Source organism: Puma concolor, chromosome B2 (genome assembly GCF_028749965.1).
Source record: "Puma concolor isolate L17-30 chromosome B2, mPumCon1.1.hap2, whole genome shotgun sequence".
NCBI classification, from domain to species: Eukaryota; Metazoa; Chordata; class Mammalia; order Carnivora; family Felidae; genus Puma; species Puma concolor.
In genome coordinates, this window is record NC_141671.1 from 104,362,167 (window position 1) to 104,374,930 (window position 12,764).

Here is a 12,764-nt window from a genome sequence, read left to right on the forward strand (position 1 = left end):
CTCTTGATTTTGGCTCGGATCATGGTCTCATGGTTTGTGAGATCAAGCCCCACGTGGGGCCCTGCACTGACAGTGTGGGGCCTGTTTGAGATTCTCTCTCTTCCTCTCTCTCTGCCCCTCCCCCACTCATACACACACACACACACACACACACACACACACACACACACAATCTCTCTCTCTCTCTCTCTCTCTCTCTCTCTCTCTCAAAATAAATAAATAAACATTTAAAAAGAAATTTAATGAGGCGTCTAGGTGGCTCAGTGGGTTAAGCATTTGACTTTCCATTTTAACTCAGGTCATGAGCTCATGGTCCATGGGTTCAAGCCCTGATTCGGGTTCTGCACTGACAGCACAAAGCCTGCTTGGGATTCTTTCTCTTCTCTCTGCCCCCCACCCCAATAAATAAATAAATATTCTAAAATAATAATAATAATAAAATTTAAAATAAAAAATACATGGTTAAATTCCCTTAAGAGTTTTTATAAATTATTTGAAAAACCAATACCCCTATAGAATCTGAGCAAGGGACAGGGACTGGTCACTTAAGAGAAAATACAAGTGGCTTTAAACTGTATTACAGTATCTTCATTTATAAAAATGGAACTACAGATTGAAATTCTATCTTTCTGCCTATTAGAGTTAACAAAAATCAAAAAGTCTGATAGCACACAGTATTACTGAGGGTGTGGGAGAGCAGTGACTTTCATATATCACTGATAGAAGTGTAAATTAGTAAAGTCTCCGAGGATGACAATTTTGCAATAGCTATCAAAACGATAAATGCATATCCTCTTGTATCGAGCAATTCTACTTTTAAGAACTCATCCCACACATACGCTCACGCAAGCAAAATGACATCATACATTATAATTAATTGCAGGATTATCTGTAATAATAAAAGACCAGCAGAAGAAAAAACAACCAGAATGTCCATCAACAGAGGTTGGATTCTATAAATTAGAGTACATCCATATGATGGACCTACTATGTGCTGTCGGTTATTAATCGCTGTTCACAAACTACCCTGAACATAGTAGCTTACAACAATAACCATTATTGACCTGTTCTCAAAATTCTGTGGGTGACGGGGCTTAGCTAGGGAGTTCTGTTGTAGGTGATGTCATTTGGGGTTGCAGTTATCTGGAGATTCAGCTAGGCTGGAATGCCCAAGATGGCTCACTTACATGGCTGGCAGTTGGTACAGGCTGTTGGAAGGAAAATCAGCTGGGATTGTTGACATAGTGCATTAGCATAAACTCTCATCCATGTGGCCTCTCCTCATAGCTTGGTCTTCTTCCAGCGTGATGGCTACCTTCCAAGAGGGAGTGTTCCCAGCACATAAGGCTGCAGATTGCTTAAGGCCCAGCCTCAGAAGTTATACGGCATCATTTCTACCTCATTCCGTTGACAAAATAAGTTACGAGGGCAGCCCAGGTACAAGGGGGGCGGAAAATAGACTCCATCTCTTTAAGTAGAAGAGTGGCAAAGAATTTGTGGCCGTCTGTATTCTACCAAGCCATGCATCTGTAAAATAGAAAGAGCTAATACTTTATATACTGACTTGGAATAATTTCTGGCATCCATTGTTAAGTGATGGGTGTATAATAGTGTGTATAAGATGATAGTATCTATGTATACAAAAAGTGTGGGTGGGGAAGAATACACTTAATTGCTTACATGTGCCCAAGAATATCTTTAGAGAATACACAAGAAACTGGGTATCTAGTTCCAGGAGTAGAAGAATATGTACTGATTTCTCTTTGTACCTTTGGAATTTTATACAGTATGAATGTATTACCTATTTAAAAAAGTTAACCCATAAATATTATAAGTATTACAGGCTACATTTTCTGAGCTAAAAATTAAAATATATTTAGTAGAGGCACCTACTACAATTGAGTGTCAGACTCCTGATTTCTGCTCAAGTCATGATCTCACAGTTAATGAGTTCAGTCCCGGAGTTGGGGGTCTGAGCTGATAGCATGGAGCCTGCTTGGTTCTCTCTCTCTCTCTCTCTCTCTCTCTCTCTCTCTCTCTCTCTTTCTCTTTCTCTCTCTGCCCCTCCCCCACTTGCTTTCTCTCTTTCTCTTAAATAAATAAACTTAGAAATTAAATATATACATATATATATATATATATATATATATATATATATATATATATATTGCATTGGGAGAGAATGATTCAGGGTAGGCCATGCAAAGAAGTGGTTTTTACACTAGGGTTTAAAGATTTAGTGAAAAGCTAGCCTGCAAATATTGGTAAGCTTCTGGAAGGAGAAATCGAGAGGGGTCAAGCCTGATGGCTTCTATTTTTTAGGTGAAAGAAGAGGCAAGGTCATACCTTGATGTGAGTTCTTGGGGATAAGAAGGACAGCTGAAGGAGAATGAAAAGTTTGGCAGCATCTCTGTGGGAAATGAGTAAGAGAAGTTAAGAACGAGTAGAATACTCGGTCAAAAAAAATATATGATTTTGCAATGCCGCCCTCAACACAATGATAAGATTTTTCTCTGCCAGCTCAGATAAAGCTAAAACAGATAATAAACTGACCCAAGATCAAGGATGGACAGGACAAGAGCAGGAGAAGGACAAAAGAATGTGGAATGCGGTGTGAAAGATTTAAGGCTATGGGCCAAGCAATCTGGGAAAGGAATCCAGAAGAAATGGAAGATGATGGGAAATCAGCAGAACCCGGGAGGACGCCAGGGGTAGTTAATGGAAGCAAGGAAAGTAAAGCTCGACAAATAGAAGATAATTTGATGACAGGTTTGAAGCTGAAGATTTCAAACACAGCACAATTCTGGATGAAGATATAATCCAAGGAATGACTGACCATGGGGTTCTGCATCTGGCATTGGCTGTTAGAAATGTATTGTCCAGGTTTCACTTGGGGGCATTACTTTCTGACTGGTAAGTATAAATTGAATAAGTCCGCTTACCACACTGGGACATTGTTCTAATAACTATATTTTATAAACCCAGCTAAAACCGCATGGCTTAACGATGGCTCCTACTTCTTGGTGATTCGTTAATATATTTATATGAAAAGACAACACAATATATAACACACAGAGTATTTGGTCCATGTTAGAAAAATTCAGGAATAATAATTTATGTAGACACTATAGAAATAACTTTAAAAGTGATAGGTGATGATGCAAAAAATTAAATACTTTCAAACATGTTTAAAATACAACAATGTTGGGGCGCCTGGGTGGCTCAGTCGGTTGAGCGTCCGACTTCAGCTCAGGTCACGATCTCACGGTCCGCGAGCTCGAGCCCCGCGTCGGGCTCTGGGCTGATGGCTCAGAGCCTGGAGCCTGCTTCCGATTCTGTGTCTCCCTCTCTCTCTGCCCCTCCCCCATTCATGCTGTGTCTCTCTCTGTCTCAAAAATAAATAAATGTTAAAAAAAATTTTTTTTTTAAATAATAAAATACAACAATGTTGAGTTAGGCTGTAAACTTTTTTTTTAAATTTTTTTTTAATGTTTATTTACTTTTGAGAGAGAGAGAGAGAGAAAGTGGGTGAGGGGCAGAGAGAGAGGGAGACACAGAATCTGAAGCAGGCTCCAGGCTCTGAGATGTCAGCACAGAGCTCCCTTGAGGCTCGAACCCACGAACCCGTGAGATCATGACCTGAGCTCAAGTCATACGTTTAACTGACTGAGCCACTCAGGGGCCCCTAGGCTGTAAACTTCTTGAGAGAAGAGACCAGTTTTTAACTCAGGACATTCCAATACTTCTTTTATATCCTTGCTCTTCTCAAGTTCTACCAATGTTTGGAACAGTGCAGGTCAATAGTAAGAGATGAATAATACTTCTTGTTCAAGTTACTGGTTGGTGATTTTAGTTGTATCTTTTGGGGAGTTGGATCCCAGCTAGAATAATCCCCCTCCCCCCCCATCCCCCCAAGGATGGGTGTGTTCTTTCTTGTTCTACTCCTAGTTTAAAGAACAGGCTACTTCCCTGCTTAGATTCCAAATTCCTTAGGAAAACAGAAGCTGCAACAAAACCACACCAGTAACTTCCACTCACATGTCAGTTTTAAAACAACTTGGGAAAGGTCAGCCTATTTGACTTCCTTCTATTGTTGAATTTACCCAGTTCCTGATTATATTATAGTGTGGTGGTGATTTTTAAAGGCGATTCCTTTATCTATTTTGGTTTTCTAAGCAACATAAATTAGCCAGGAGCTTTCTTTTCACCCTGAATACTATTTGCCTTGGGAAAAGATTAGCTGTGATAGAAGCCATTATCTTTAGTGGCCTTTGCATGAACATCTATGGCACTTGAGTGGAAACCCAGTCAAGAGACAGAGTAGAAGGGAGCTGAAGAAAACACAGCAGTGACACGAAGAGGTCATTGGTGTGTACGGAATCTGTTGGAAGGTCAAGGGCACTCCTTGGTAGATCAAGGACTACATTTATACCATGTGGCAGTTAATGTGAATATGGCAGGTAGAAAATTGTTCCTAAGGAAGATTTTTAGCCTGTCTTATGCGAAATTCAGAACAATATATCATTTTTATGTTTTTCATTTTATCATTTTTTTTTTTAACTTTTAACTACCAATACTAGTCTAAAATTTTCTGTAGTTTTCTATGTGGTCTCTACATTTTTAATTCATGCTTAAATGCTGCACAGTGTCCAGTAATTAAAATGAAATTCAATGTATTCAACATGAAGAAGGAGTTGACTATCAAAGGACTATCAAAGGAAAAAGCAGGGTGAGAGTAATCTGGGAGGGGAGGGTCCTGGGCTTCTAGTTTAGAAGCAATGGACTAGTCCTGGACTTCATGTTTAGAGTATAATTTCTTTCTCTGATGACTTGAATGTGTTCCATTAGCAAGCAAGCTTTCAGACTTGCAATAATTCTTTTTTTTTTAATTTTTTCCATGTTTTTATTTTATTTATTTTGAGAGAGAGAGAGAGCACATGAATGGGAGAGGAGCAGAGAGAGAGAGAATCCCAACCAGGCTCTGAACGGTGAGCACAGAGCCCCACGTGGAGCTCGACCTCATAAACCATGAGGTCATGACATGAACCAAAATCAAGAATTGGACAGACGCTCAACCAACTGAGTCACCCAGGTGCCCCTAGACTTGGAATAATTCTACTTACCTGAAAAATGTTCTGAAGGCAATTCGATGTATGTGACCATCAGTTCTTAGAAAGTTGGCTACCAAACAAGTAAGCTCAAAGTGGGGATGTGGAGTGCAAAACAGTGTTGATCTGGAAATTACAAAGAAAGGAAAAGTTACTTGAAGCCAACCAACATGGTGTGACTAAACTTTGAAGCTTCCCTGTGCCCTTTTGGTTGGATGTGAGGTATAGCTGTTTGACATAAATATACTACTACCTTCAGGAGAAGAGCTAGATTCTAACATTATGAGGGCCACTTGACAGGGAGAATCATTCCGTCAAGGGTTTCTTATTAATGAGTCAGTAACTAAACGCCCTTGTTTGGGTTCCAAGACCAATGATCCTTATGGGGAAGTTCACTCCAGAGCACACGGTATTTATGGTGATGGTTAAGCCCTAAGAGTCTTCCATATGAATTAGCATCAGTATTTGACGTCTAGCAATCCGTTTAAATTTGTTAGCAATCTCAGTTTAAATCAGTGTGTAGATTATCTCTATGGCATGCTACGTGAGTTACAGGACTTTGAGTTTTGTGGTGTTCATAAAGTTTGGAAACTCATTGTTTTTTTTTTAAATATATATTTACTATTTCATTTTTTTAAATGTTTATTTATTTTTGAAAGAGAGCAAGAGAGTGGGGGAGGGGCAGTGAGAGAAGGAGACACAGAATCGGAAGCAGGCTCCACGCTCTGAGCTGTCAGCACAGAGCCCGACTCGGGGCTCGAACTCACGAACTGCGAGGTCATGACCGGAGCCGAAGTCGGATGCTCAACCGACTGAGCCACCCGGGCACCCCTACTATTTCATTTTTTTAAGTTAGCACACAAACTGAAACTCAGAATATTTTTAAACCAAATTTAGTCCAGAACATATATTAAAAATAATTGGTAAAATGATATTTTAAAAGCAAATGTGAGGAAATTTTGAAAAAAACTGGAGTACCTCACTGACATAACGATTCAATTTTAGCTCAAAGGGATTTTTGAAGATCATTTAATTTGCCCACCTCTGTTCTATTACTGACAGGCTGCCTTTGCTCAACCATGACAGGAACATGTTGTGCAATACAGAAGCTGTGTGGCCATAAGTTGACAGATGAGAAAATGGAAGTTGAGGAACTTGCCAGACTTCTTGAGAGGTCGGTTTCTTACTGGTTTCTAAGGGTCTGTCCCAACCCCATAGGGTTGAAATAAAAGTTGACCTGTCAGATCTAAATTCACATTATTCCCCAGACACATTGTTCAGTTAAAATCAGTAGAGATAGCAAAACTGATCTGAATAATAAAAAAATAACGCAATCTAGGAGCGTCTGGGTGGCTCGGTCGGTTAAGCCTCTGACTTCAGCTCAGGTCATGATCTCACGTCTGTGAGTTTGAGCCCCACCTCGCACAGAGCCTGGAGCCTGCTTCGGAATCTGTGTCACCCTCTCTCTCTGCCCCTCCCCCACTTGCACTCTGTCTCTCTCTCTCTCTCAAAAACAAATAAACAGTGAAAAAAAATTAAATACAAAAAATAGAAATTCATGCTTCACAGGAGACTGAATTTTTTGGAAACTGTTTAAAAATGCATCCAAAGGAAGGACATAGGACAAAGTAGAGAAAAAGATTGTATAGCTGATTAAATAGCATAGGGAGGGGCTGCTGGGTGGCTCAGTCAGTTGAGTGTCTGACTCCCGATTTCAGCTCAGGTCATGGTCTCACAGTTTCATGGGTTCGAGCCCCTCATGGGGCTCTGCTCTGACAGCGTGGAGCCTGCTTGAGATTCTCCCTCTCTCTCTGCCTCATCCCTGCTCACGTTCTCTCTCTTTCTCTCTCTCTCTCAAAATAAATAAATATACTTGAAAAAAGAAACAAAAAATAGCATTGTTATTGTTATTGTATTGCCAGCTGAAGGAGCCCTTGGGGGTAACTGAGAGAATGTATAGCAGAAGCAGGGGTAAGACTAATATGTTCGCTTTTGCAACTCACTTAGATGGTATGTCACTCATAGCCTTTGGACTTCAAAATAGATAGAAGCATATGTGAGTAGAAGTTTGCAGCTTTATTTTTTTCTGTCCTGGTAAATGGCTCATACCATGGTCATTGTGATCCAACATCGTCGTATTTGCCCTTGACAGGCAGGAAGTGTCCCTCCCCACATACAGCGCTATGACGAGGTAATACGGAGTTGCATTGAGGATTATTAAGGTAAGAGACAGGGAGAAAAGCATCCTCGGTTTGCTCAGTTGTTGTTTATCCTTGCAAATACACCATGTATGTGCCCTCGTTTGTCCAAGCTTGTTAATTGGGTGTGAGCCCTGTATGTTCATTCGCATTTACAAAAGCTTACTTTAAATCACAACCTGTTCCAGTACCGAAGGAAAAAAACTCACAAAAACACACAAAAAACCAACCAAAACAAAAAAGCCCCCAGCTAGCTGGCATTGAAAGTGCTGGCAGACAGAAGCTGTAATCTGTTGGTAATTTTCTAAACTTTCTGTGATGATTACCATTTGGGCAGTGTCCACGTCGCTGATGAGGACTTCACACACTCACAGCTGCCCCGGGAGCAAGGCAACATCTGCACAAAAACAGACCAGGATTATTCGGACAATGAAGAGAGCCGGTTACTGCTAATGCTATTGTCCATGATCTTCTACAAGAATTTCAATTAAATGAAAATCAAATGCTGGTCCTCAGAGGCCATATGGTGTAGTGGGGTGGGGGGTGGGGGGGGGCAGTGCACCCATGTTTGAGCCCACGCTCTCACCCTGGCCGTGAAAGACACCTGGCCGTGAAAGACAGCGCTCGGCTGACGCAAGCCCAGACCTAAGCGAGGGTTTTTTAGATCAGAAAGAAAGGCCCTGCTGTTTCAACAACCCAAAGAAATCAGAAAAAGCAAAGCTCATTCTAGACACAGACACCAGGAAGGACAGAGGGAAGAGTCAGGCTCAGAGAGAATATGGCTGAGAACAGTGGCAAATGAGGTCATGACAACTCATGGTTAGGGCCTCCAGGACACCAAAACACTTAAAAAGAGAAGTTATTAATGTATTTGTCGGGACATGAAATGCGATGACCATAACCCTTCAAGACTCCATTAATTTACATCGCTCAGCAGTTGCTGCCTCGCCATGCCCAAGAGCCAAGCCCTTTTCATATATTGCTTCTAATTTATAAAACAAGCTTTAAGCAGAAAAAATATAGTTGCGCTCCACTGAGGAAACAGATTCAGAGAGGTTGAGGAACCTGGGGCCACAGAGCTGGTGGAGTTTTTTTGTTTTTTGTTTTTTGTTTTCCTTCTCTGCCATTAGAAGGAGAGTTGTTTTTTCCTCCTTTGCCATTAGGAGGGTTTGTCTCTCTGTGCCGTTAGAGATTTGGGCAAAGCTTTCAGATGATTCAAGCTGCCCGGGATAAGGAATTGGAGAGATTCCTATTTTGCATAGTCTGAGATGTTCTCACTTGAAGATAAAATGCCTCCTCTCCCAAGTAACTTGCAGGGAGAAGAAGGCTGAAAAAAGAAGGAGGAGGGGATGAGAAGGCGGAATCTGAGAGGGGAGAAAGGTAGAAAGAGAAACACCAGAAGGTAAGAAATAAAACGAAGAGCTAAGTGGGGTCATCATAACAGAAGGGATCTGGATAAAGACCCTATTTTCTGAAAAGTAATGAAAGCCACAGAGGCCTATTTTCACTGGGTTTGACAATTGCTTCAAAGGGAACTTCACGCTGGGGGCAAGTGACTGTGTCCCATCAAGGAAATGCAAAATGGACACTCCACCCTACAGAAAGAACATTTAAAAAATTTTTTTTGTTTAATGTTTTACTTATTTTTGAGACGGAGGGAGACAGAGCATGAGCAGGGGAGGGGCAGACACAGAATCCGAAGCAGGCTCCAGGCTCTGAGCTGTCAGCACAGAGCCAGATGTGGATCTTGAACTCATGAACTGGGAGATCATGACCTGAGCCGAAGTCTGACGCTTAATGGACTGAGCCATCCAGGCGCCCCAGAAAGCATGTTTTTTTTTAAAAGGAGTAGATCTACTTTATATATTTATTTTGACAGGCTCAGACTAGTTTTGCTCATCTCATTATTACAACTTTTACACCAGATGTATTATAAAATTATATGTTAAGCAAGTGTTGAATAATGATGGTGGGGGGTGGGGGTGGGCATAGAACAATTCCAGGATGTTAAGTTATTTGCAGAGAAGCAGGAGGAGTGTGACCATCATGAATGTTTGCATCTGATTATCTTCTATGCTATTAATAGTGTTAGATTCATTAGTCTACTCACAGAGAATTGCAAACACGGTATGTGAAGGTAGAATAATATGTTACAACTATTATAATTACAACTAACATTTCTTTTTTTTTTTTTTTTTTTTTATTTATTTTTGGGACAGAGAGAGACAGAGCACGAACGGGGGAGGGGCAGAGAGAGAGGGAGACACAGAATCGGAAACAGGCTCCAGGCTCCGAGCCATCAGCCCAGAGCCTGACGCGGGACTCGAACTCACGGACCGCGAGATCGTGACCTGGCTGAAGCCGGACGCTTAACCGACTGCGCCACCCAGGCGCCCCACAACTAACATTTCTTAAACTTATTCTTTCTTACCGCAGTCTTCCCTAATCAATCTGCACCTCTAAGTTTCTTCTTTTCCCCCATTATTTTTATAGCTACTCTAAAAATGTATCTTCTCTGTTATTGTCTGTCTCCCCTCAGAGAATGCAAGCTTCCTTGGGCAGGGATTGCTGTTTTGTTCTATCTCCAGGGCCCGGGTTCAGGGCCTGCACAGAAGAGGTGCTAAGCAGGAAATGAATTGATGCACGAAGAAATGACGGCTATGTTTCAAAGTCTTTCTTGACTGTCCCATGATTCTAAGACAGGAAGTGAGTCTTCAGGAAGTTTGCGTTAGTCGCCCAGAGTTTCACAGGTAGGAAGTTCCAGGTTAGGGCTTGAGCCAGGCTTTTTGATTTCGAAATCCTTACACAACTACAGTGTGGAATAATAGCCTGTGTGTGTACGTGTGCATGCCTGTGTGTCCCTGTGTGTGGGTGTGCGTGCGTGTGTACGTGTGTTTAATCTCTGAACTTGATTTGTACTTAACAGGACCCTCTCACGGAAAAACTCAGTTGTATTCAACCGAAAGATGATGGCAAGACAGAATAGGACAGTTAAAAGATATAAATAAATGTTTAGCTTTCTCCAGTTAGGGCTAAAAAGAGAATTGCTTGTAGGAGTAAAAAAAAAAAAAAAACCCGGTGAAATATTCCTTTTCAGTACACTTTTTCATAATATGTTACACACATAAAAACCCAATTTACCACTTTCCCTTAAATTAAACGAAATATGTAGGCATAATCGCTCCTCGGGGTGCTATGTAGCATGTCTTGCCATTTTGGTATTAATCCAAGCTCATCGTGCTTTTCAGAGTAAGAGAAAGTTTGGTTTTCTTTTCCCATCCAGACAAACTATCTCGAGCTCTCTGCTCCTAACTCCTTTCGAAGTAGGGACACCCGACAAACACACACTTTGGAGTCAGAGACAGGTGTCAAGGGCTCCTGGGCAGCACACTGGAGATCTAAGAATAGAGAAATGGAACCAGGGGAGCGTAAAATACGGCATGCTTGAATGATGATGATGTTGTCAACAGAATGTTTATTTAAGTCTTGCTTTTCTTCTTCCAGTCTCTCAAGATCAATTTAGACATTTCGCGTGTGAATCCTGCCCTGAAATCAGAGGAAACACCGTGGCATTATTCAGAGCCCGGAGAACTGGGTTCAAATCGCCGTTCTACCACTTGCTTGTTCTGTGACCTTGGGCAAATCGGAACATATTTCCTCAGCTGAGAGATGAAGAGTCGCGCCCGCTCTGGCTGCTTCTGGAGCTGGAAGATCTTCATCAGAGCGCCTGAAGGCCTTTGTAAACTTTAAAGTGCTTTACAAATGTTAACATTTTACTCAAGGGATTTTTTTTTTTTTATGAGTCAGTGGATGGGATAAAAATGGAGAACAGAAACGATACAGTTTATTTATTGCCTTATTCTATAATGCAGATATAATTACTTAAAATATTTAATATTTATGGCCATTTTCATAAAAAGCTCACTTGTCAAAATGAATCTAAATTAAACAAAGTAAACCTATTATAATATTTATCCGCGGGAAAGTCAGAGATGATTTACGTGGAGTAATTTTTTTCTACAGATCTATCTCTGATTTATTTTTTAATCATACCTTTGTGGAATGGATAATATATTTATATGGTTCAAAAGCTAGAAGTTTAAAAACGTATGTGTCCTTCCTGTTTTTGTTCCCAAATTGCCTGGTGTCTGGCCCCTCTGTATGAGTGTCTTATATATCATTTTGAACTACCTTAATGAATATGCAAGCTTTGGGTCTTGTTTTGTGGTAAGAGGGGCTTCTTTTGGTTTAGGGCAAGAGGAGAAGAAATAGGAACTAACTCTTCCAGACGATGACATAGCGTGCCCAAGATCGCACACTGTTTCAGTGACAGAGCCAGATTAAGACTTAATCTGTGTGACTGCAAAGCTAATATTTGGTCCAGTGCATCAGACTGGAGAGGCTGGGTTAGAGGTCACAGAAAACCAAAGTGAGAGTAGGAGGTAAATGAGAGCCGAAGCAGGAAGAAGGCAGGAACCTCTTTTGCCTCTTCCCAGAGAAAGGAGCCCAGTCCAGGAGTGCAAGTGATGTGTGCTCATCTGCAAACAGGCTCCCGGCCTCACCCCGAGCTGAGGAGCTGTGTGCCTTGGGCTGCCTTGCACAGGGGCTCTCCCAACGTCACTATGGCTCATACAAAGGTCCAAGGTGAGCAGGGTAGAATGAGCCCATCAGACCATGTTCTTCTGAGGGGTTGCAGGGTGGGGGAGGGGAAGGTGGTGTTTTCGGGAGAAATTTTTCTTCCAGGTAAAACCCAGCAGTCCACCTGACCCCTTTGTTTTGCATGCTCCGGGACTGGAGAAAGATCAGTAAGTGACCCCCCAAATGTGAGGCTTCCTCAAGGCTGCATTTGTCAAGTCAACTGAGAGGTGACTACCCAGAGGAGGCCAGAATGAGTGTTCCAACATCCACTGTCATCACTTAGCAATGGCATTCAAAACACTTGGCCTCATGAATGAGTAACCCCTGAGGTCAGCCTTCAGATAATCGGTTTGCTTTTGGGGACTTTGAGATTTCTGAGATGACAGAAGATATTTTGTCAGAAAATTCTTGAAACTTGGGAAGATTTGTTCATAAATGGTTGGCCTGGTTTTTGTTTGTCGTTTGTTTGTTTTTTCTTGAACACCGTGTTCTTAAACACACACACACACACACACACTCCCTTACAAAACAGCACTGGAATGGGGGGGTGAGGGTGGGTATTTATTGGCGTCTTACATGTGTGGATCTTCCGACTTGCTTTCAACCACTCCAAAATAACAAGAAATCTAGTTTGAATTTCAAAGATGTTTCTAAACTTGTGTCTTTGCTGCATTTTGGTATCCCCAAAATTCTTTTGACTTTTCTTGATTTTTTGTTTCTAGGTTATTGTTTTCGTGGGCTTCTGGTTTCTTCAATCTGAAAAGTAACACTGAGAAAGCTGCCAGAAGAGAGGCTCAGCAGCGGGCACTGCAGCGTCGTG

At 41.5% G+C, this 12,764-nt stretch overlaps 1 long non-coding RNA gene across 1 annotated transcript; it reads left to right on the forward strand.

The window, feature by feature from the left end:
* The first annotated feature begins 11,479 nt into the window (after positions 1–11,479).
* LOC147581161 (uncharacterized) lies at positions 11,480–12,394 on the forward strand. Its single transcript, XR_015250859.1, has 2 exons — positions 11,480–11,950; positions 12,050–12,394. It is a non-coding gene; the product is annotated as an uncharacterized LOC147581161 (long non-coding RNA).
* The last annotated feature ends 370 nt before the right edge of the window (positions 12,395–12,764 follow it).